This window comes from Lampetra fluviatilis, chromosome 30 (assembly GCF_964198595.1).
Source record: "Lampetra fluviatilis chromosome 30, kcLamFluv1.1, whole genome shotgun sequence".
NCBI classification, from domain to species: domain Eukaryota; kingdom Metazoa; phylum Chordata; class Hyperoartia; order Petromyzontiformes; family Petromyzontidae; genus Lampetra; species Lampetra fluviatilis.
The window spans coordinates 2,926,864-2,951,909 of NC_136304.1; the positions used below are offsets into that span (position 1 = coordinate 2,926,864).

The 25,046-nt window shown below is 43.2% G+C and overlaps 1 long non-coding RNA gene across 4 annotated transcripts in view; it reads left to right on the forward strand.

The window, feature by feature from the left end:
* LOC144943297 (uncharacterized) overlaps positions 1–25,046 on the forward strand; it is an 82,482-nt gene that overhangs the window by 13,217 nt on the left and 44,219 nt on the right. The window contains exon 1 of one of the 4 annotated variants that reach the window (XR_013639480.1): positions 2,299–2,347. The exons of 2 other annotated variants lie outside the window; for them this stretch is intronic. This is a non-coding gene — a long non-coding RNA (uncharacterized LOC144943297). Of the gene's footprint in view, positions 1–2,298; positions 2,348–18,809; positions 18,831–25,046 lie in introns of those variants that run through there. One more of the 4 variants, XR_013639482.1, reaches the window with a different exon arrangement.

Genomic DNA, 25,046 nt, shown 5'->3' on the forward strand with positions numbered 1-25,046 from the left:
GCATTCACACACACACACACAAAGGCCTGCAAACACACATTAATAGTACGTACAATAAAAAATATGTGCACGCGTACATGCACATAGAGATGCTTTAATGGCTGTTGTGGTGCTCGGTTTAGCTTATCGGCTAAGAAAATAAATATTACACAACCAGGGAGCAGAGGAGACTAAGGATTTGTGGAATTAAACTTACATTGCCATCAGGCAATCTCCAGTCACCACTGGCAGAAGGGATCCGTCCCTGGTGTTGATTTTACGTAACATTTTAAAGGGCGGGAATTGTTATGTTCATTTAAAACTAAATTAGTTACCCTCAATTAAAAGAGATAGTATGCATGCGAAGTCCACTTTGATTTAAATATTCATTGTTGTCGTGTTTTGATATGCAAATTACATTTCTACATTTCATTTTATCATTTTCCTCTTTGGTCTTTGGCCATTTTAAGTTGTTTTAAAGTATTACTGTTTTCTTTTCGTATCTCCAATTCCACGCGTATGCGTGTGTGTGAATAAACAGAGAGAAAGGGGGATTTTTTAATTGCACAAAGCTGTAACGCTTGATCTCAGACTTTTAATCATTAAAATATTGCTGAATCCTCATTCTTTAACCCCTAATTAGAATTTTTTTTCCAAGTTCAAAAACACAATACCAAATTATTAACGGTCGTAGCAAAAAAAAACTCTCAGAATTAATAAAAAAAAATTGCCTTTCGCTGATTAACAAATACAGCCTCACGTGCAAAAGCTTCATGGCTGCAACAATATTATAAAGGAAATAAAATAAAGAATAAATACTCAAAGGTCATATTGCAATAATTATGTTTCTGCAAGTGTCAGAACAGGCCTAATTACTGTGTAGTCTAATCTAATCTCAACAAAAAAAATGGAAATTTTAAAACATTAAATTGTCTCAGTATAAACTGGTTTCTCAACGTGGCAGAAAAATACGCGGGGGTTTACACGCGAAAGATATTAGCCCAGAGACTACGAATTTGCAAGAAGTACTATTTTTCTTCTTCATCTTACGAATGTTAATTACCGTGCATTAAACATTCCAGTCACTTCGAAAAGGAAAGCTTCGTTTTCATCCACCGCGTCGTAGGTGTTACCGTTTGAGTAACACATTAGGCATATGCGTAACGGGTGTACAAATTAAGAAAACTGTGACTTTACGAAGTTAACTCAATTTTCATATTATGAGTGCCCTTCTCGAGAAGTGCCCTTCTCTCTAGAAGGGCACTTCTCATAATATGAAAATCGAGTCTTCTAGATTAGGGCAAATTAAGCCCAGCAGACGTGAGCTTCCCATTGGTTCCTTGCTCAAACTGTAAGTGACTTCTGTTTTCCTTCGTGTGCAAAACAACCGCTCAAAAGGACTGAACTATGGAATTATCAGGCATTTCAAACCGCAGTTAAACGTTGGTATAGCAAGGAACGTGCACTGATTTAACCGCTCCCTTAACATTTACAATTTGTTGTTTTAAATTGACGAGGCGGTAGCATGGGGAGGACTTCATCCAACCCTAGATCGGCCATGGTTCATGGTGATGATGAGGATAACTTGATGGCAAACAAGATCTGTCAAGAGATAAATGCATCGACATCAAAGGTCGTTGCCTGAACTGACTGTGCCGTGTATTCGGCATGGCAATAAGGCTCCGCAAGCCTCTATTTACACATGCAGCCCTGTTGTACAGGGTGGTCCAGATGTATTGAGATGTTACGTTTTTTTCTTCTTGGCTCTTTCGGTAAAGTCACGTAGAAGGGAAATAATAAAATAATAAAAATAAAACATAATAAAATACAATTCTCACGACGTTTCGGCCACAACGCAAGCAGCCGTCTTCAGGTGAAGATCAGGGCTGTCGGAAAGACAGCGTCTGAATGACTTTACCGAAAGAACCAAGAAGATGAATCCCTGCAGTCACGAAAGCTTTAAATCGAAAAATGTTACGTTTTATCCTAAACGTTCCCACTCCGGAGGTTGATGCAACGCATGAAAGAGCCGATGTCGTTGCTGCATCTTACCTGCCTCGTCAATTGCTCTTTGTAATTCAGTAACCGTAAAAGACAGGTAATCCCTCGATTTTTACGAACATTTTTGGTAACGAAATTCCGCGTGAACGCAAGTGACAAATTAAGGACGCTTTCCCATTTAACGGAACGGAATTCCCTCGTGAACGAAATTTCACTGCTGGCGGTCGCGCGCCACGAGACCGTCAAAGTAGAAGCGACCCAGGAAGGCTGCGTCGTCATCCACCCGTGACAACGTCACATTGTCGCTGCGACAGCGACGCCTCCACAGCGCCTCGCCAGGCACTCCAACATGCAGCGAGGTCTTTTGGTGAGTTCCCTGAAAAGGTTAATTATTTTCGTTTCGAATAAATTAGTATGCAAACGTTTGAATACTGATGTTCTTTATTGTTATTTTTGTAATGTGGAAAGTGATGTAGGTGGTGTATTTTTATGACAGGAGTAGAGTTGGAATGGCTGTTTGGAACACATACCTCATTTTTAGTATTCAATTCATGGGAAAAGCCGTTCCGATTTCGATTTAAAGCTTTCGTGACTGCAGGGATTCATCTTCTTGGTTCTTTCGGTAAAGTCACGTAGAAGGGAAGTAATAAAATAATAAAAATAAAACATAATAAAACAATTCTCACGACGTTTCGGCCACAACGCAAGCAGCCATCCCTTCTACGTGACTTTACCGAAAGAACCAAGAAGATGAAGCCGTTCCGATTTTACGGAATTTCGTTTTGCGTGTGCTTTTTTGAAGAACGCATCCGTTTCGTAAATCGAGGGATACCTGTATTCCATATCTATTTAATACAATGTCATGATTAAGGGCCACAATTTGATTCCAGAATTGGGCGTGTCTCATTTTTGCCATCTAATTTGTATAGTTTTTCTTTTGCTTAATCTCGTTTGTGTGATTTTGTTCATCCCATTTGCCGTAATGTAACATTAGTGCATCATATTGCATTATTGAATTTTAAAAACCTTTCTGATGCATGTGGTTCACAGCATGTATCGTGAGCTTTACGAACCTATATTAATGATTGAACCAATCAATGCATCATCGAATGTTCAATGGCATCGTACAAGAACATACGAGAAACCTCCAGATTTTCATGCAAGGAAAATGTGATATGAATACAGAAATCCACTTTAATCTGCCGACTGTCAATCGCATTCTCCACTCCGAACCAAACTTCCTGAGTTCAAATCCCAGCCCGTTAACATCAGTTGTGATTAGCACGCTTGGCTATGTACATAGATCCAAACTGATTCTGGGACATCACATTTAACCCTCTAATTAAGACCAAAAGATGAGGATTTGTGAACAATTCCTGTTGTCGCCTGATGAAACTGGTTGTTATTACCAGCGAAACATCATGCTCGAATTGTAAATGTTGTGGGTTTACTCTCCAACACACCGGTGTGCTGTACTAGTAACTAATTGGCATGTTTTGTTTACTTGACAAACATTACTAATTGGCTGTGTCGGATGGTTGCGGGTTTAATGACCCATTTATATTTACGCGATCTAATCCAAAAAAAACCTCTATTATGGATAATATTGCTCGCGAAAGCCTGCGACGTGTTAAACTGTGTCTGGGGCTCTCCTAGATTGACTTACACTTAAATAAGTAGTTGGTGCGGTTCGTGCACATCAGCAAAGGCAGCGACGCATGGTTTTGGGCACCCCCCACCCCCCCCCCCCCCCAGTGGTCTGTGCTTGTCCTTAATGGGTGCCAGCATTTGCCCAAGCAGTCTATTCATAGCATTGATGAAAATGTGGCTCAGAGTACATTTAAACACAATTGAAGTCATCAAAAATTGTGTGCCGATAGCATGGCCAGATAAATTCAACATGTGCATGGAAGGGTAAGACAAATAACACATTCCATTACGCGGAGGTGAGCTGCAATTCACGGCGAACGCATTCAGTGGTTGCCTATTGCTCGAGGGAAACATATATATTAATATGATAAAAGGTGTTCAATACATTAATGTTGCCAATATGTTGGTTATGTAGAAAGCAAAGACTTGAATATTAATCAAAAAGAATTAACCAAACGAGATAGCCTCCGCGTCCGCAGAGGCCTCGGTGCTTCTGGTTTGTAGAAGTCCCCGAAGACATCGACACGTTAGTCATCTCAAGCCGCTCCGTAATTGCTTTCGTTCATACGTAGACGCGTGACGAGCGCCTGTTGAAAGTGCGCGCTCAGTTTTGATTCCCCGTAGACACCTGAGGTCTGTTTCGTGACCTGCTGCCGGGAACGGGGCATTCGACACCTGCACGTGGCACCCAGCGTGGCACGAGCGTCGTGGTGACGTCACCGCCACTGAGTGGTGAACGGCGGTGGTTTGTTGTTGTTCTTCTTGGTTCTTTCGGTAAAGTCACGTAGAAGGGAAATAAGAAAATAAAAAAATAAAACAGAATAAAATAATTCTCACGACGTTTCGGCCACAACGCAAGCAGCCGTCCTCAGGTGAAGAACAGGTCTGTCGGGAAGACAGCGTCTGACGCTGTCCCTTCTACGTGACTTTACCGAAAGAACCAAGAAGATGAATCCCTGCAGTCACGAAAGCTTTAAATCGAAAAGTTGTTGTTGTTGGTGAGTTTTTGATCCGCGGCTCCTCATGCGCTAACGTTGATCCCTGGCATCTCTGCAAGGATTCCAAAGAAATGCATGCTTTCTTGTTTTCTTACCTAACGTTTTGATTAAATTGGGTGCATCCATACATGTGCGCACACATGAAGACGTCTGCCGCGGTGTAATGGGTCAACATGCTGGAATGTTTTTTTATCCAGTGGTCACCGGTTTGATCTCCGGCTTAAAGAATGATGAAAGTTTCTTAAATCCTCCAACCTCTGTCCACCCAGTGGTATAAATAGGGGCACCACAGTTGATTGGCAGGTAGTGTGTTGTGGGGTAGAGTGTGGGAAAATATCGCCAAAATGCCCTCTAGAGGGACCTCTCTAGAGCGCCCTCGAGTTAGGCAAGTACTTGCCTTTACCCTCAACATGAACAGAATGTTACGAGAATCTGGATATTAAAGTTCACCCGCGTTGAAAGTGGTTTCCTGTTCAATTGAGCATGGGACAGTACACCTACTGCTTAGAGCCCTGTCGCTGAGCTCAAGCAACCAGCCTCGAAACGCATCTCATTAAGGCTCGACTGAGATAGCGAGATCACGTGCTCCGAAATAAACGAAAGTTATTATTTGGAATCCTCGCGGCAACGACGGACAGTAGCGATCGTACACGACGTTCCGTCAAATGAAATCTGACGAAACTTACTTTAACTCTGGCCGAAATGTTTTACATTTTGTCAAACGCTCCCTCGGCGGGATGACAACACGCTATACAGGGGACTCACAATCGGCGGAGATCGACTTCTATATTTCATATTGTCCTTCACATTAGGAATCGTGGGTGCATATTAAAAATGTATTAACGTATTTACTTTCTTAAGTATAAACTACTGAAATGCTCACTCACTCGGTATAACGCGACCACCAAAAGGCCGGTTCGTGATGGGCCACAAAGCTTTGAAAATCAGCATGCGGCTGTGGCCACGGAGAAGGTCCACATGAAGTTGCCTCTCAGCAGCCAGCGATGGCTGTCTCCTTGTTTTAGGCTTTACGCGCATTCACGTGTTTCCGGTGTGCTGTCGTGTAATAATAATAATAATTAGTGGGGTACCTCTACGCAAGGCCCAGGGGGAGCGGTGCGAGTTTGCACCTGGTGGGCATTCATATCAACGCCGTTGTTGGACAATGCCGGTGTACATTTGTCTGTCTCTGTGTGGCTGCTGCCCGCCAGTCGTCACATTTGCTCAATTCGGGAAGGCCGCTGTGCAGTTCTTGAGGAAATGCTGATGGTTTTTGCATTCTGCGCAAAGGATGAGTGATTTTCACGCATGCTTTGTCTGTGGTTTTAAACTCACGGTCGTGTGAGCACCGCATGCATCCGTCTCATTAGCCACGTGTGGACGAGTACTTCACACAACTGACTCTTACTCCTCCAGGGACATTCGTTTCATTCCATGCGGCTTATGTAGTGGAGCGGCCGTCATGGATGCATCGGGCACGTTCAGATGCGCTTCTGCGACCGTCTGGAACGTTCTTCCTTCTGATATTAGGAAGCCACTGGAGATATGCATTTTTAAATATGGATTGAAAGCGCATTTCTTCAGAATTGCGAAAAAAATGTTAACATACATACATACACGTAAAATCACCATTCAATTGCACTAGTATGAGAGTTGGTTAATTGCCGGCACACCCATCCATCACTTTCACGTTTAAATTTCGGGCAGTGCAACATTATATGGCCCACTGTGTGGAATCTGTAGCCATATTCACACACAATGGAGTCGTTTGACTTCCCAGGGAAGAATGCCGATCAATGACCTCCCGGTCAGGAGGGGAAAATGTCAAGGTCATAAATACGGCACCACAGGAGCGAAACCTTTAATCACGTGGGCCCGGGAAATAATATTCATGAACTCAACATGAAGGGCCCTTCCCAGGTGAAGTGTGGGTATCTTGCGAAGCAAGTGAAACTCGCTCACGCTTTCGCCCTCCGCGTGGTATCTGCCGATCCATTAACTGTGCCGCACCCATTTGTACTGCTGGATGGACAGAGGCTCTGGGATATTTAATAAACAACAACTGACGAATGCTAATTAATCGAGGGAGGGAGTGTAAGCTGGTCAATGTCCAGTAGCTGTTGGACTGGTCATCTGGGAGAAAAGTAGCTTGATAGCTCATCGGATTCCCCCCGTATAAATAAATAAACATCCTGATTATTCCCAATGAAGCTGCTGAAGCAGTTCCCAGCACATGGGGGCAAAGGTCAGACCTCATGCCAACCAACACGTGTTACAATCCGAAAGCACGTTTCAATAGCCGCAACGAGATATACAATTGGTGAGCTGTGGATTGCGAGTCAAGCGTGATAACCATTTCACATCACTGTTTATGCAGGCTGTATATGTGTATACGGAATGTGTTCCCGATTTTCGTATTAATCCGAGAAATCTGGTAATCGGGTCTTCATACGAAATTCTTAATAGTCCCAAAAAAATAAGGTTATGGTTGATATGAAAATACGACGTCGCATGATGTGACCGCCATTCACCGGCAAATCGCGTCGCAATCGCCTCGGATAACATTACTTTTGTCAAATTATAACAAAGTGCAAATATAAAAAAAAATCAGAAAAAAATATGTAAACGTATCCTTAAAAAAAATCCTAAATTTGTAAATCTCGAACTCATTTGTAATATAAAATAAATATTTACAGAGAAGCCCCATGTTGACCTATATCAATCTGATAAACAGGTCTAGATGCATTGCCTTGTAATGACAGATTTGCTGCTGAGAGGTCACTTTGAATCATTATCTTGTGACTGAAAATATAACCAGGGGGGCAATGGCTTCCATCAAAAAATGTGTCGCGTCAGCTGGCCGCTGGCAGAAATATTATCATCCTGCAACTTTGCAACTCGATGTTCCCTGGGTATAACGGTCACCACACTGGACTACTTGCAATCCAAAGGTCACCGGTTCAATGTCCAGGCGCGGCAATTGAAACCGTGGGCCAACGTTCTTCAATCCACCCCCCCCACCAACCCCTCCCCCCCCCCCGGCCTTTCTCCATCCAGCAGTATCAATCAGTTCAACCATAGTGGATCGGCAGGTGGTCACGCGTTGTAGGGTCAACTTTGGATTCTCCCACATCTTCCAAAAAGTAGGCTGAAACACCCTCTTAAAAAGGAGGCTCTTTAGAGCTCCCTCTAGTGGAGGCCCTTCCACCAGCAGTGGATGTGAGCGGGCAATTGCAGGACTGCCCCCTTTTTCTTTACGCTGCTTAAAAGTGTTTTTAATGATTGGCTGCAGGAAATAACACGTCTGCTGCCCCCTTCGCGAGGTCCTGTATGATGTAGGTTGGTAAAATAAGGCGATTTGTGCGTATGCTGGAAAAGTAATCACGTGATTTTCTATCATTACGTGAACCCTTTCATCGTATGATTTCTAGACGTATTGTTGGTCCTGTACATGCGATACACAATCTCGCGAGGCTTTCAAAGTGGTGACAGATAACGTATGGACGTTGCGTAATATTGGTGAGAAATATTGCTTTAAAATATCCTGTAATTCGAAGCTGCTTTTGTCATCTTGCACCCGGTAAATTGTATGTACTATTATTATCAATCAACTTATTATTATTATTATTACCCTGACATGAGACAATTTAGTCTTATGGAACATCAACGTACAAAGTTAGTTTTGTGTGCTGTACTGCGATGGTGATGTATATTTGTATTTTTCTGAACATTGCAGATAAATTATGCTTTCAGCATAATCAAGGCACATTTTAAATGACTCAGTGCTACATCACTTGTGGAATATAAAGTTAATATTCTAATGGTGCAATTATATAAATAAATGACGTGGATTTTCCGGAAATGGGAATTCTACTACGCAGTCATTTGTGATTTGCAGAAACATAATTTTCACTCTCAAGCATAATGTCTATCACACATTTACATCTAAGTAAGTAAGTTTACAAACTAAAACTAAACGATTTTTTTTTTATTTTAGCACGTAAGGCCCACTGCGACATAAAGCTGTATTTCAGAAACCGACCTGGCCACAAATTATTGCTCAACGAAGCGGCTTATCACGGAGAACATTGACAGCAAGCAACATCCTACATACGTGCTTCTAAATGTGGAGGGAAAAACCAGAGGACCCGAAAATAAATCCACGCGACCACGGGGAGAGAAACATGCATACCCCAAATATACAGGTGTGAGGGTTGGGATCGAACCCATGACCCTGTATATCAGGCAAGATAGTTAACAACTCGGCTGCTTTCTGCGCAAGTGATGTTGCCGTGGTGTAATGGTCGGCGCCCTGGTCTTGTAAATCAGAGGGCATCGGTTCGATCTCCTAGCGCAGCAACAAATGTGCAAGTTTCTTGAGTCTCTCTGTCTATGTCCATCCAGCGGTGTAAATTGGTAGACCACAGTTAGTCGATCGGTAGGTCGCATATTGCGAGCTAAGATGCGGGTGCTCGCATCCTTTTCGAGAGATCTGGCCAGTGTAGAAGAGAAGGCCAACATCGCCTCTCTACAGGAGGGCTCTCTGCAGCTCCCCCTAGTGGACACCCTTCAGCCAGCAGTGACGTGAGCAAGACGATGCAGGTGCTGCACTTTTATTGATATCCACACGTGGACCAACATCCATTGGGGAAATATTTGAGCATACGTCACCATGCGGGTCAATGTGAGATGGTGAAGATAGTCACCGGACAGGGGGAGAGAAAAAAAAACATATCAGCAACATCATGGTGATTGTTCAGAAAAGTAAGTGGGCTTGGGCAGGACACATCACTCGAAGAGACGACGGCCGATAGACAAGGTTGGTGATGGAGTGGTCAACTGCGACCACCATGGAGATGGAGTGAGGAATTTAGCTCGTGTGTCAGTGGAGGTGTTGAGGAGACCTTCATCTAGCAGTAGATAGATTACTACGTTTGACGATTAAAAAATTAATACCTCCAATATTAGCAGATTTTGGCGAACCATTGAACAAAGATGGACTCTACATCGCGTGCTTTCAGATGCGTTTCTGTATCCGTCTGAAACGTTCTTCCTTCTGATATTAGGAAGCCACTGGAGCTATGCACTTTTTAATCTCGATTGAAAACGAATTTCTTTGGAACTAATTTTTGTGTTTAGTTTGTTGTCCTTCCGCCGCACCTCCAATTATCACGGTTGGCTACGTACGGTGCGAAAGAAGTCCTACACACATACGAAGGAGTGAGCATCATCGCTGCAGCGAATACTCGCCCTCTCCGCAACTCCTGGCCCCAGTTTTCCAAGCTCGACTACCAGCATGCCAAAAATCGTCATTGAGATTCAAGACTCTTTTTTATTCAAAGTAAACTTCACCATGCCCCCCCCTCCCGATACGTTCCATTCATTGGCTACCACATTCTGATAAGCTCCCCCCCATTCCTCCCCCTTAACTTGTATTTAAGAACTTGCATCTTGTAATCCCTGCCTCACTTGATACAGCAAATCTGGCTGTGACGGTCCCACCTAATGACGGAGACTTGTGTTGCCTCCGAAACGTCGTGATTTTTTAAAATTATTATTTTATTTTTATTAATTTTAATTTCATTTTTTACCTACGTGACTTTACCGAAAAAACTACGAGTATGAATCCTTGCAGTCACGAAAGCTTCAAATCTAGAATCTTCACCATGCTGTCAATGCGGGATTTTATGACTCCGATTTTTTGTTACGACAAAAGTCACATTCCATCACAACGTCTGTCCAATCTGTGATGGCAACGTTTTTGGTGTGGGACAAAATCATCACTCAGGCCAGAAGACCTACTTACTGCACTACCTCCTATAGGCACCTCAGTGACCTGCAAATGGGTTAAATCGTACATTCGGTAAACTATTGACGTTCGTATTTGCGAATTATTGTCCCTTATCCTTTTATGTATGCATTATATTATTAGAAGAAAAACACTGCATTATTATTATTGGTTTGACGTGATTTTTTTCGTCGGAAATATTGTTTTGCCATATAATTTATCACAATATTCAGTTCATGCCCATTACCCCGGAGATTCTACCGGCCACCACCAACGTGAAATGCCAGGTTCTCTCCTGTTGGTGTCTGCGGTAGGCATCGCATTGTCCAACTCTCAGCTTTCTGCCCTGAATCGACGGCGTCCCACGGAGAGAACTCCACCCAAACAATAAACAAAGCAAACCGTGAGGCAATGCTCATCGTGGGCCGAAATGCAAACGAATCGTAGCAGTCCACCGCAACGGACATAATGCAAGAGCGTTTTGAGGACATAAGAAACCCTCTGCATCTGCATTTATTGCTGGACGAGCCCCTCTGCTGTGTTCTATTTAAGCTTGCTACCAAAAACCATGAGTTCACTCCATTGCAGATTCCCCTCGCTTGCCTATTGTTCAATGTTTCGCCCGAGGCAGGGAACGGGGGGGGGCAGAGGTCAGCGAGCTGAATGGTGGCTCCGACAGCGAGGGCCACTTTACATCTCACCTGCAAAACAAAACACTGCTCTCAAAGGTGTCCGAGCTAAATGGCGGGGGCGGGGGGGGGGATACATATATTTCTTGTTGTTTTATTATTAGCACTATGTATGCAAGGGTACTGCATGAAATAAAATGAGGTTTTATATGTATATACAATTTATATCGCAAAACGTTGAAATATGTATACGGGAATATGCCGCTGAAGATGGCAATTGAATAATTCCGCGAAACAAAACTTTGGCTGTGGGTTTTAAATCACGATTTCCGTCAAGCATGTCACCAACGGACAATGATTCGCTGCCGACTCTCACGTGCGCCCGTGTTTGTTTATATGACAAGTGAAGGTGCAGCCCTGCAATTGAGGTGCTGGAGAGCCCCTCCAGATGTCTTTGGACCAAGCGGGAGAGAGCGCGCCAACATGTACCATGCAGAGGTCGCAAACGGGTTTTGATTCAATCTTAATTTAGGAGCTTTCGTGACTGCAGGAATTATTCTTTGGTTCTTTTCGGTTAAGTCACGTCTAAAAATAAAATAATAACTCAAAATAAAATAACACATTACGACGTTTCGATTGCAACACACCCGGCCGCACCAGGGTCGCAAATGGGTACCCGTACACGTATCCGGCCGGGTACGGGTACCCGTTCCCTACCCGTACCCGTACCCTACCCGAAATGAGTGACAAACGGTGACTCACCAGTGACTCACGGCCTACCCGTACCCGTACCCGGCCGCACCAGGGTCGCAAACGGCTACCCGGGTATCGGGTAGGGTACGGGTATCGGGTACCCGGTTGCGACCTCTGGTACCATGGCACCACGGTCGACCAGCCCGACTGGGCTGTAACTCGTCTACCGCTGCGATCGGGAGACTCAAGTCGACCTGCGTGCACCCTCTCAAGCTGCCGTGGTACGAGATCGAACTGGCGATGGAAAGTCCAGTGCTGCTGCTGACCCTTACACCCCGGCAGTGTCCCAGCTTATTTATATTAGAAGCGTCGTCGTTTATTAATCTGCTGCTCATTGATTGCATCTGCAGCAATTATTTATAAAGCTGATTTAATAAAAAATATGTATATCCATAATGCAATAATAATTATTTACAACCCCCCTTTTTCAATACACTAAGCGCGGAGAAGCAACATGCGGGGAATTACAATGAGAAAACAGATGCATCACGGAACAAACACACGTCAGAGGCATCATGGTGACCGTTCAGACGAGCGGGGCTTTAGCAGGGGCACAGTTCGGGAAGGGATGACGGCCAATGGAGGGCACTGGCCATGCAATGACAGCCGGCGAAGGGATACACTCCCATGGAGGACGGTGACTGTGGAGATGGAACGATGACATTCCAGTGCTGGATGAAGGCCTCCCATGTCGTGTAAAATCGCGGGTGCTATTTGACAGGAACTCACCAATTAATTCTAGATTTGAAGCTTTCGTGACTGCAAGGATTCATACTCTTAGTTCTTTCGGTAAAGTCACGTAGGTAGAAAAAAAAATGAAATTAAAATTAATAAAAATAAAACAATAAAATCACGACGTTTCGGAGGCAACACAAGTCTCCGTCATCAGGTGGGACCGTCACAGCCAAATTTGCTGCATCACCAACGCTGATAATTGCGGCCGTGTTGATGAAGAGGAGCCCGTGACCAGCTCAGACGGCACCCGCCCACTGCTGTTAGGTAGCCATGGTCGGGATTCTAACCCAGCTCACTAGATCACAGCTCCACCCACGAGCGGGTTTACCCTCAAGTGTTCTCTCAGTTCTTCACACAACATGCACTCGAGGAGTTCTCTATTTCAGAAACCAAGGTCCGTTACCGAAGCCCCCAGTCGACACACACCCAGTGGGTGGTCCCCCCTTCTCCTCTACTGCTCCCAGACTTTTGAACTCTTTGGCTCCCTGGCTACATCTGTGCTCTTGACTTCACTGCTCCTGTTTAAGTCCAGGATCAAGACCTTCTTATACTCCTCTGCCCTATGACTGAATTTCTTGTCTGTAAAAAAAAGTATATCTTAACAGTATGCACTATACACACTGCAGCGTCCCCAAACAACCACAGCCTGCGGCACCCCCAACAACCACAGCGTGCGACACCCCACAACAACCACAGCCTGCGGCACCCTCAACAACCACAGTGTGTGACACCCCCAAACAACCACAGCGTGCGGCGGCCCCCAACAGACTGGTCAAGTAAATCCTCACGATCCACTCGCACAGCGTGCGGTGGGCCTTCATCCAGCAGTGGATTTAAGCATCAAAAAACCTCGAGTACTAATCTAATGGACAGAGCACGGCTCTACCTCAGGGCAGCAGTGGACAGAGCACGTTTGGCTCCCTCACGGCAGCAGTGGAGACAGCGCGGCTCTCCCTGAAGCCAGCAGTGGAGAGCACGGGGGTTCCTCAGGGCAGCAGTGGACGGAGCACGGCTCTGCCTCACTCTGACTCACCCGTCTCCTCTGAGCTGCAAGCGATTGTGTGTGAGTGAGTGTGAGTGAGCTGTCTGTATGAGTGAGCCGTGTGTGAGTGGATCGACCGTCAGCTTTCCGTGGCTGCGTCTCCGGCGCTTTGGCCATGATGTTGCTGCTTCTCAAGTGGGCAGCTCGCGGTCACGTGACGCACTTCAACCAATCCGGGGGTGTTAATCACAGTCACAGAAGGACAGATCTGGGCTATTATATATGTGTGTATACTATGTATTGAGTGTGGTAGAATCAATTGTGGGTTCTCGCACATCTTTAATAAAATCTGGCCTGTGCTGCCTAAATAGGCAAGACACACTATGCAAAGGTGCATTCTAGAGTTCCCTCTTGTAGAGGGCCTTCTGCCAGCAGTGATGTGAGCAAGACGTTGCAAGGCTGCACCTTTACCTTCCTTTATACAGCATATAAATATGCCTCCTTGGTTCTCCGTAATGAACACGCCTCAGTTTTGCACAGCATCACCAATACGCGGTTGCATTTAGACGCCGTCTGAAATGATACATCCCGATTGCATTGCATCGTCCGTACGGGAGGAGATTAAATCGGCTTCAAAACAGTACGGTATATTTCACGAAATAAATCACAACAACAAAAAACCCGTGCTTGCATCAAGTGTGCGAGTAACACAGGTACCGATGTGAACGGAGGCACGGCTTTCCGTGTCGTCGCCTATGTTGGGAATCTAACACGGCCGTGACCCCACTCTGAATGTTGTGTGTGCAGCACGCGAGCATAAATCTCCACATGGACCCTGGTGTTTGCTCCTCTTTATTACGTTTTTTTCCCTCCTGGCAGGCAAATTAAATCGGCTTGTCGCTCAACCTTGACGGCTGCGTAACGTTACTTCTTGCAGATTGCAATCCGAGCAACTGTGATTAGATTTTTATAACACATTCAGCGCCGCCCCTTGAGTAAATCAGACGCTCTTGATCATAAAACTATTTTTTTCCCTTCTCATTTTTTTCACATCTGATACGGCGGCACTTAACACTTCGAGCTGTGTGTGATTTTTTTTTAAAGTTGAAATTATTTTGCCGTCAAACGCAATCAACTTTTTTGTGTGTGTAACGATTCTGGCAAACAGACGTTTCGTACCCGTGACCTTAATCGCCACGGATGTGCCCAACCGCGTCAGCTCCAGCAAGCTAAGCAGGTCGGCCCCTGGCTACTACTTTTGGACGTGCAGCCACTGGAGCTTGCCAGGTGTTGTAGGCTGCGAGGTGTGGCCATGAGAGGGCAATGCCATGTGCCGCCCGTTCGTATGTCCGGTGGGTTTGCTTTGGGTGTGGTGAATTCCTCGCACATGAAGCCAAACACTCGTTCACGGAAATGACCAAACATCCCATTTGCAGTCGAGCCTAACTGAAAAAGATTATTGAGACTTTCCTTGGCAAACAGTGGGCGTCATTGTTATATCCGTCTATGGGCCAAATCAGAAGCTAAGGGGGTTTGAGCTTGGATAGTGCTTAGGTGGGCGACCACAATGCATCAAACTAGTGTCGAAGGCTGCTCAAGGACTAGCATGACAGCAGAGGCTGGTGCAAAAAAAATCCATTGTTGGACTATACCATGCTCCAACATCTATGCTTCCTGCCCTCACCAACCCGCACTGAGCAGGAAGTTAAAGTTGTACCTCGCTGATCTCGTCAAAGAGCAGAAACCATCATCACGTGATCTCCGATCATCCTCGCAGTGCAGGCTTTTGGGGAACCATCATTCAAAGGCGGCCACTGCATCGCGCGCTTTCAGATGCACTTCTGCGGACGTCTGGAACGCTCTTCCTTCCGATGTTAGGAACCCACTTTAGCTATGCACTGTTAAATGATCTAGATTTAAAACTATTTTTTTTAGAACAATGTTTTGTGTGTGTTTAGTTTGTTGTCCTTCCCCACACACCTCCCATTAACACGGCTGGATATGTACGGTGCGAAATAAGTTCAGCAAACATGCACGCTCTACTGCTGACCAATACAGATGCACACACACGTAAGGTGGTCCTATGTGTGTGCGCACACACATATGGCATGGGGAGACCCTCATCCAGCAGTGGACGTATCACATGCATATGGTGGCCCTTTTGTAGCTTGCATTGTGAATCTCTCACCACAACTGCATATTAACATGAGAAACTGCCGTTCCATTTTGTTTTACAAAGGCACCCCTGCCCACTAAAATTAATTTGTGATTCAAAAAAATGTCTGTTGAAGAGGTTTATTTTCTGCGGTTTGGCAACTTGTTCAAGGGGTTATGAATGTTGCAATCAATGCACTCGATCTAACAGCGTTGCGGGCTGACTGATCAATCATTGCAAGGCTTCAACATGAGACCAAAAGTCTGTGCGGGGACAACACAAGTTCATGTGCGCTGCTATGGGTGTGCATTAAGGAGTGGCATGCTCTTACAAGCGTTGCGCTATGATCCCTTTTAAGCCTCGGTCGATTTCTGGCATTGGAAAAATAGGGGATGATCCAATTATAGATACCTCACTATTGACACATGTGTTCCGGATTTTTTTTGTTAATTCCACTAAAATAACTGCAAGGAGATAATATGCAGAAAACAGCATTTTATTGCAAAGCCTCTACAAGTGTCCCACCAACCTCAATAATACACTAATTAAATATCTCTCTCAACGCTCTCCCCTTTCAAAATATTCAATCGACTGCTGATAAGAGAATGAGGGTCATTAGAAGGCAATGAGGTAGCTGTAAATGGATCACACTGCACTCGAGGCACGTACACGGGCATCCCATAGAGTTGACTCATTAAATGGATGCAGCACTGTACTCAGTGTGCAGTGTGAACACCACCACCACTCTAGAGGCAGGGTTGGCCTCATAGCCTGCTCTTGTACTACGCCAGTAGAGTTTCAACCTGTCCTGGTTTTCCCAACTCTCTCTCCTAGGAAATCTCTAAGTCTTTTCGGGACATTACAAGTCCAAATTTGGGTTCGTTTGTCAGTTCAATAATAATAATAATACACCATGAAAGATGAGGCATTTCTACGTGGTTCCACCCCACCTACCCCTCAACCCCCGCCCCCCGGCCCCCCCTCTATAGTGTCCTTTTATTTCAACAAAGTGGGGAAGGTTTTTTTGTATCTCGGATGTCGCAAACCCTATATATGCCAGCCGAAATAGGTGCTTGCTGACGGAATTTTCCACTCGCAGTTGCATTTCTATGAAGTTCGTTTTTGTCCTTGCGTGCGATGGAGTGTTTAGCGGGATTTTATTTGGGATAAGTGTAGTGGTAAAAGCTAATAATATTCCCAAGGACAATGACACACATATTAATCTTGGGTTGCATCGCAATGAGCTATGAGACTCGGACATCAATTCAAAGGTCGGTTGAGTGTTTTTTTTTCTAAATATCTCAGCGAAACATGTGACAGAGAGAACTGCAAATGAAGCACGTAACATCGATGCAGAAAAATCAACATCATAACCACACATTCTTAATTCAAGAGGGTGTGCAAGGCTCAATACCACATTATGGAAAAACATCTAAATAAGTGGCATATATCTTCTTGGTTTTTTCGGTAAAGTCACGTAGAAGGGAGATAATAAAATAATAAAAATAAAACATAATAAAATAATACAATTCTCACGACGTTTCGGCCACAACGCAAGCAGCCGTCCTCAGGTGAAGAACAGGTCTGTCGGAAAGCATATAACAGATAAAAAAAGCATATAACAGATAAAAAAAATATTCACGAATAACATGACATCAAGTGATTGTAAAATAGAACCACATGGCAAGTAACCACTACGTTTATTTAAGCTGTATATTTAAATTTTGAATTTAATGTCGCTACATATGTTATGATTAGCTATTTTATGTTGATATTTGTAAGTTTAAGGAAAATTATATTTCACCATAAAACCATTAAAAAGTTAAATGTTAACTGTTATTCATGTTTGTAAAACCTTTTATGTTGTTATCAGAAATGTCTCAATAAGTCAAAGATTTTTTTTCCCCAAAAAATTGCCACATTTCCAACTTGAAGCGTTGCCTTTGAAAAGACGTAAATTATAATGACTGAAAATGTGAAGCGTTAATACCATTGCGTGATTCCAGAATAATGAAAAAGGTGAAGTTATGAATTTTAAAATTCTTCGAAAAATATCGGCAGAATACATTTCAGCAAAAAAAAAAAATCGGACGACCTAATCCTTATAAAATTTCAAGGATCCGTATTTAATGCAAATGAGAGGCCATTATATTATTTTCAGGCATAAATGAAAATGTCCTGCCAGGCTGAGAAAGTTATTTGCTCTTATAAAGATTTAAAAAGTAAAACTGTTCTTTTAAATGTTTGACGGCATCAGAGTCATAGAGCTAATATTGAGTCTGGGTTCAAATATAACCAACAAAGCTCCAGACAATACATCGGATTTGGCCTACCTTAGTAATTTAAAATTACATTACTGAGTAAAATACAAAGGTGCAGATTATTTATGTTTCAAATCCATGGTTTCAAAAGTTCAACAGTATGTCTCCAATACTTTCTGTGTGACTTCTAATAGAAATGTACTCGCATGAACGACGACACTAAATATAATCATATTTCCTCTTCCATCGCCTGTCGCAAAACAAACAATAACGCGTTGTCCTTCTCCTTTTGTTTCAACTGGGAAAAATATTTTTAGAAGAAGAAGAGGTTTTTTTTTCTTGCAAGAAAGAACTGGTGGATTATATTGACCAACTAATATATTTAAAAAAATCATCTCCCGGGTGGTGCGTCATACGTGGAGCGATTGCGAAGACAGCGAGCAGTGAGTGCCGTTGCCTTTATCTCATACGCGGTAACCATCGCAAGCCACGAGCAATGCACAATGGCTTTAAAGTAGAGAGCTAAAACTGTCTCATGCTTGACAGTACATTAAAGTGGAATCGTATTTTTTGTTCAAAGTAATTGTGTTTGTTTTGAAAATAACTGATAGGCTTAAGATGATGGATTTTAACCACTTCTCTGAAAGCAACCTTGTATTCATTTATGCTAATCAATTCCGATACCTTGTGGCTGTGAATATTAAAAGGTACATTTCATCAGAAAAAGAAAATACTCTTCTTTATTCCCACGTGCATACCTAATGAAATTGAGTTGTGTCGTTTAAAAAATATATATAATTTCGAATGAAATGTATGCGTATGTTTAACTACGTATGTGCGTTCTTACCGCCGTAGTTATTAAATGAAGATGCGATGAACAATGCTGCAGTGATTTAATCGTAAGAGACGAATGCTCCAGCGCACGAACACGATTTAAAGTGATTTCACCGTGAGAGACCAACGCTCCGACATATTTCTAAACGTTGCAGCTCTTTCATCAACCCCCCTGATTTGGCTGAACGTCTTTAGGCATTTTAACACGTAGTAGGCTTTCGCGACCAATATTATTCATAATCAACGTTTTTGGGTTTAGATCGCGTTATTTATAAATGTGTCGTAACCCTCCACCACCCGACACGGCCAATCAGTAAAAAAGTGTCACGTTGACAAAAGACAAATAGTTCACTGCTTTAGCCCACCGGTGTGTTGAAGCGTGAAACCACAACATTTACAATTTGAGTACGACGTTTCGCTGGTAATTGCATCCAGCATCATCAGGCAATTCGCCAGAATGGTGAGGCTCTGCTCTGTCTCTATATAGGAACGGGAGACAGAGCAGATGATGCTGGATGCAATTACCAGCGAAACGTCGTACTCAAATTGTAAATGTTGTGGTTTCACGCTTCAACACACCGGTGGGCTAAAGCAGTGAACTATTTGTCTTTGGGCATGCTTGTGTCTGCGACAGGCATCATGTTCGTCGAGCGATTATACTGGCGACTGATTTCTGATAACGGTACGAAATCGCGTAACTACACCTCAGTGGGCTTTGTCTGGTAGGATGGGGATGGTTTAGTGGCGTGTGTTTGGGTGATTTGTTTACCTTTCTTGTACTTTGCACCGAATGTCGTGTTTTGTGTTGATTGTTGTTTCTAGATTTGAAGCTTTCGTGACTGCAAGGATTCATACTCTTAGGTTTTTTCGGTAAAGTCACGTAGGTAAAAAATAAGTAATGAAAATAAATAATAAAAAATAGAAAAATAATAGAAATAAAATAATAAATCGCGACGTTTCGGAGGCAACACAAGCTTCCGTCTTCAGGTGGAACCGTCACAGCACAATTGCTGTATCATTATTTCTATAATTTTTTCTATTATTTGTTATTATGTATTTCTATTATTTATTTTTTCCTACGTGACTTTACCGAAAAAACCTAAGAGTTTGATTGTTGTTGTCACGTTCTTACCCCGTGCCCCTACTGGACATCAGTGAAAGAAATAGCTTCATAGCTAATCGGATTCCTCCAGTAAAATTAAATATGCTGGTATTATTGAAGATAGATGTCGCAATGAAACAAAAAAACATAATTCTAGATTTGAAGCTTTCGTGACTGCAAGGATCCATATTCTTAGGTTTTTTCGGTAAAGTCACGTAGGTAAAAAATTAAAATTAATAAAAGTAAAATAAAAATAAAATAAAAATCACGACGTTTCGGAGGCAACACAAGCCACTTGATACAGCTATCGTGCTGTGACGGTCCCACCTGAAGACGGAAGCTTGTGTTGCCTCCGAAACGTCGTGATTTTTATTTTATTTTTATTTTACTTTTATTAATTTTAATTTTTTACCTACGTGACTTTACCGAAAAAACCTAAGAATAAAAAAAACATGAATAAAAAAACACAAATGTCGAGACAAAAACAACCCTTACTTTGCACTCTTTTGAACTGTTTGTATCCGTGATTAAATGTCGTCTTAAAATTAGGTAACGAGCAAGTGCAGATTAAAAAATATAGAACTTCATAGCTCATAAGATTCCACCACTATAAATACATTTTCTGATTAATTCCCCCATCGTCGTGCGGAGACCCTAGACAGATCTAGTGACATTTCCAAACTTGCCTGTTTTATTGTAGTTTACAATGACTCACTTCTCTACAAGCTTAAGCCTTTGTATCTCTCAAGAAATACCAGCTACTACACTAATTGGCGGATGTAAATAATAATAGTGCCGTGTTTTAGTGAGGCAGATACATTGTACTTGTTCGTGAGGATGTTAATTTGGAAAACGAAAATAAACTATACTTTTAAAAGCTCTAACTTATACTTAATGTCACTTTAATATTGTTCATACAACTGTATGGGGGATATAGTAATAGGTTTTTACCCTTTCAACTGGTACAAAAACTGACACCTTTATACAAGGCATCATGTTTGCAATAACCACAACACAAGCAGTCAAAATGCAAACAAAAAGAAACAACTCTGATGATGATAATGATATGCACTGTCCTTGAAGTTGATTGGTCCACACCCGAGACAGCTTTTCTTAGAGCCTAGTCTCCATTGGTGTTGGACCAGGTGACGCCAAAAGGTCCAACACCAATGGAGACTAGGCTCTAAGAAAAGCTGTCTCGGGTGTGGACCAATCAGTTTCAAAGACAATGCATATATTATCAGTGTGTGTTTTTTGTTTGCATTCTGACCACAAGTACTGTGGTTAATGCAGACATGATTCCTTGTTAAAGGTTCCAGTTTGGTGTTTTAACATCTTAACACCTGTTTTGTTGCCAGAAAGAGGGGGAAAACCTATTCTCATGATCGTTTAATGTCCATCTGTTTTCACAAATCTTGAAGAACGCAGCAAACGTTATATAGGTGACTTTAAATCAATTATTGGACTAATAATAGTAATAATTTACGGTATTTTGTCAATCCACTTCTGGATGGAGGCCTCTTCACATATTTCAGTCGTGCAGTTGTTTGACCATACTTCATCACTCTTGGTGCAATGTCTACCACCAAGCGGTGAGTTTTTTGTTGTTTAGCCTATCCTTGTACATCGAGGGTGAGAGGGAGAGCAGAATGGACGACAGAACATATCGTTACCCATCTGTTTGTCAGACGACAGAGTTTTTTTTTTTCACACCCCCTCCACCTTTGTCGGAGAAGATCATTGCCAAGAGGGCAGCGATTCCACACGTAAGAGAGCCGGTGACAAACACAGAATTCGCTGTGCGTGTCTGAACCCTCTCTGGTTCCACGTGCTATTTTTATTTTCGCGACTGCTATTAGAAGTGACTGCGGGAGCCGTGGGCTGTGGTAGCAGCGGCAAACTTCCCCCGCAGAATTAGCCCACTCGCGTTCCAAACGTAACGGAGTTAGGCGGAATGGGGACAGTTTCGTTTGATCGTCTTCGTTTGGCAGGGAAATAAAAATCCCTGCCTTGAGCCAATTGCTCAGAGTTGTCTTGGGGCAACTGGAAGCAGGCGAATGAGTAAAACAAAAACTTGATTTGAGAATAACAGGGAGAAGACTGTGGACAAATGCTAGGAAGTGTGTAGGGAAATTCAAAAGCCACGCAGCTTTTTTCGAGCCTAGCAATTTTCTACGAAGTTGTTCTGGATGGAGAGGAAAAAAATTATAATCAAATTTTTTTCATCTTTTAATGAATAGAAAGTAGGCTCACCAGCGAAAAATCAGGCTGGTTATAATTCTTCAAACCGTATAGGTTTCATTAGGTCCTATTGATTTACTTTACCCATGTGGCCGCGTTTCTTTATTGTGATAATGGAGGACTGGCTGGAATGCACACACTTTTCATTCACTCTATTGCCATTAATATTTATAGTGCCAGATTATCTCTCTCTTTGATAGCCGTCGAAATTAGCGAATTCATTTAAAAATGGTGATGAAGCTGAGCAAACGCTGGAATTTTGTAGAATCCCTCCCCGCTCTCTTCTCTTCCACGTGAAATCATCAGGAATTAGCAGACAAAAGGAACTTCAACAATTTCACATATTGCTAGATCTGGCCAAAGGACGGGTTAATGATGTGGTCCAGAGTGGTCCCAATTTAGCGGTCTGATGAAGAAGATATGGATAGCGAACTAACAAATAGTGATATCATTATCAACACATGCAGCCTTCCAGTAACCCTCCATGACCCGTCTCATACCTTAGGCAGGTGCCTAATTCGCGATATTATGGAGGGAATCTGTTGCTCCCTTTTGTTGTCTGTTCCAAAGCGGCTAATAGGCACAGAACGGGAGCGATGGTGCAGCAGTTAGTACGCTCCGTCAAAGCTGTTGCAATCCGGGCTCATTTACAATTTGAAGGAACACACATTTTTAAATAGCATTTCGGTGCGTACAGTGGTTTATGATTTTATTTCTCGACGGGGTAACATTCTACGTATTATACGCAGTTGCAGATCTAAGATAGCACGCTACGTATTATACGCAGTTGCAGATCTAAGGTAACACACTACGTATTATACGCAGTGTAAAATTTACGGTAACACGCTACGTATTATACGCAGTTGCAGATCTAAGGTAGCACACTAAGTATTATACGCAGTGTCAAATTTACGGTAACACGCTACGTATTATACGCAGTTGCAGATCTAAGGTAACACACTACGTATTATACGCAGTGGCAGATGTAAGGGGAGGAGGTTGGGGGAGCGTTTGCCCTCACCCCTTTGAGACCCTGATCATTGGCACTTTATTGATATTTACGAGAAGCAAACACATTGAATCTGTGTGGGTTTTTTTATGATTATTCATTTCGGGACATATTTTAACAGCTTGAAATGTTGGGATCCGCGCTCCCCCCTGGGAAGTTTCTTACTCCGCCTGTGGTGGCCTGCGTTCAGTCGGGTAGGCGCTCGTTTATTTTCTTCCGTTATTTTATTATTTGACACGTCGATCATTCGCTGACATAAATGTGTCCGAGGTTAAATTGTTTTCACTTAATAAAACCCGACATGAATTGCGTAATGAGTGAAGGCCGTATGACTTAGCTTACCCACGGGGGGGGTAGCCTGCGCCATGCCAGCGTGCCCTGAAACTGAACATCTGAAGCGAGGTTCGTCAGGCTGCGGAGGAGGTAATTGCATCCGAAAGCAATACAGGAATCTCTCGCCGCAGCCCAACTCGCTTGACGGCACGGCCACAGCCCTCAGTGGCCCAGGGCTCGCCTGTCATTGCAACAAACACGACAATCCGGACTTTAATTCGACGCTTTTCAAACGTGTACGGGCAGCACTGCAAGACAAATGATGGTGCTCGAGGTTTTGTTCTATTTTCACCAAGGGAATACCGTACGTGTCAAAAATAGACAGGTTAATGACGTATAAATTCGGCAATTGAATTTGAATCTCACGCTCACAACAACACGGGCTCTGAATCTTGCGTGTGACAATATATATATTTTGTTCACCCAACTTATGCTCATTGTATAGATACGATGCTCTCATATTAATGCCCGGGGTTTTATGGCAAACTGTATCAAGTGATGGCGATACCAAAATATATATATATACACCGCTTAGCAAGGCGAGGAAGAAACGACAGGAGGAAGCAGTACAGCAAGTGGACTAGGGGGGGGGGGGTGGTGGTGGTGTGGGTTTTAGATACAAAGTACAACTTTCCCGTTCTCCTGTAGTCAACTTTAGGTGGGGCACCACGGTGGCGAGATGTTAACTACCTTCCGTGGTATACGGGAGGTCGTGGGTTTGGTTACGACCCTGACGCCCGTATATTTGGATTCATATTCTTAGGTTTTTTCGGTAAAGTCACGTACTTCAGCCGCACCGAACCTCACAAAAATAATATTCAGGGCCTACCTTGGCTCCTCCCACCCTAAACCAGCATATATACAAATACTGTGTTCTTGGAATTTCTCTCACTTGATACAGCTAGCGTACTGTGACGGTTCCACCTGAAGACGGAAGCTTCTGTTGCCTCCGAAACGTCGTGATTTTTATTTTATTTTTATTTTACTTTTATTAATTTTAATTTTTTACCTACGTGACTTTACCGAAAAAACCTAAAAATATGAATCCTTGCAGTCACGAAAGCTTCAAATCTGGAACGTATATTCGGCGTTTGTATGCCTCACTCTCTCCGTGGTCGCGTGGATTTTTCTTCGGGTCCTCCGGTTTTTCCCTCCGTTTAGAGTGCTTGGCTGCTATACATTTCAACGAAGTGGTTTATCGCGTAATAAGCCACAAAGACGGTCACTCTATCGCGTGCGTTTAGATGTGCTTCTGCCACTGTGTGGAAAGCCCTTCCTTCCCATATTAGGAAGCCACTGGATCTATGCACTTTCAAATATGGATTGAAACTAATTTCTTTCGAACTGATTTTTGTGTTTAGTTTGTTGTCCTTCCCCCATGCCTCCAATTAGCACGTTTGGCTACGTACGGTGCAAAAGAGGTTCAAAGTACACACACGTACATACAATGTCACCGGTGCTTCCCATAAGGCAGAATGTTGGGTTGGGGAAAGAAGTGAGCCAGTGGAATCGGCTGGGATAGAGAGAGCTTGAGCCATGGACCTGTCCTTGACCAGGGAAGCTAAGAAGGTGGAGATACCCTAATGTTACACTTGG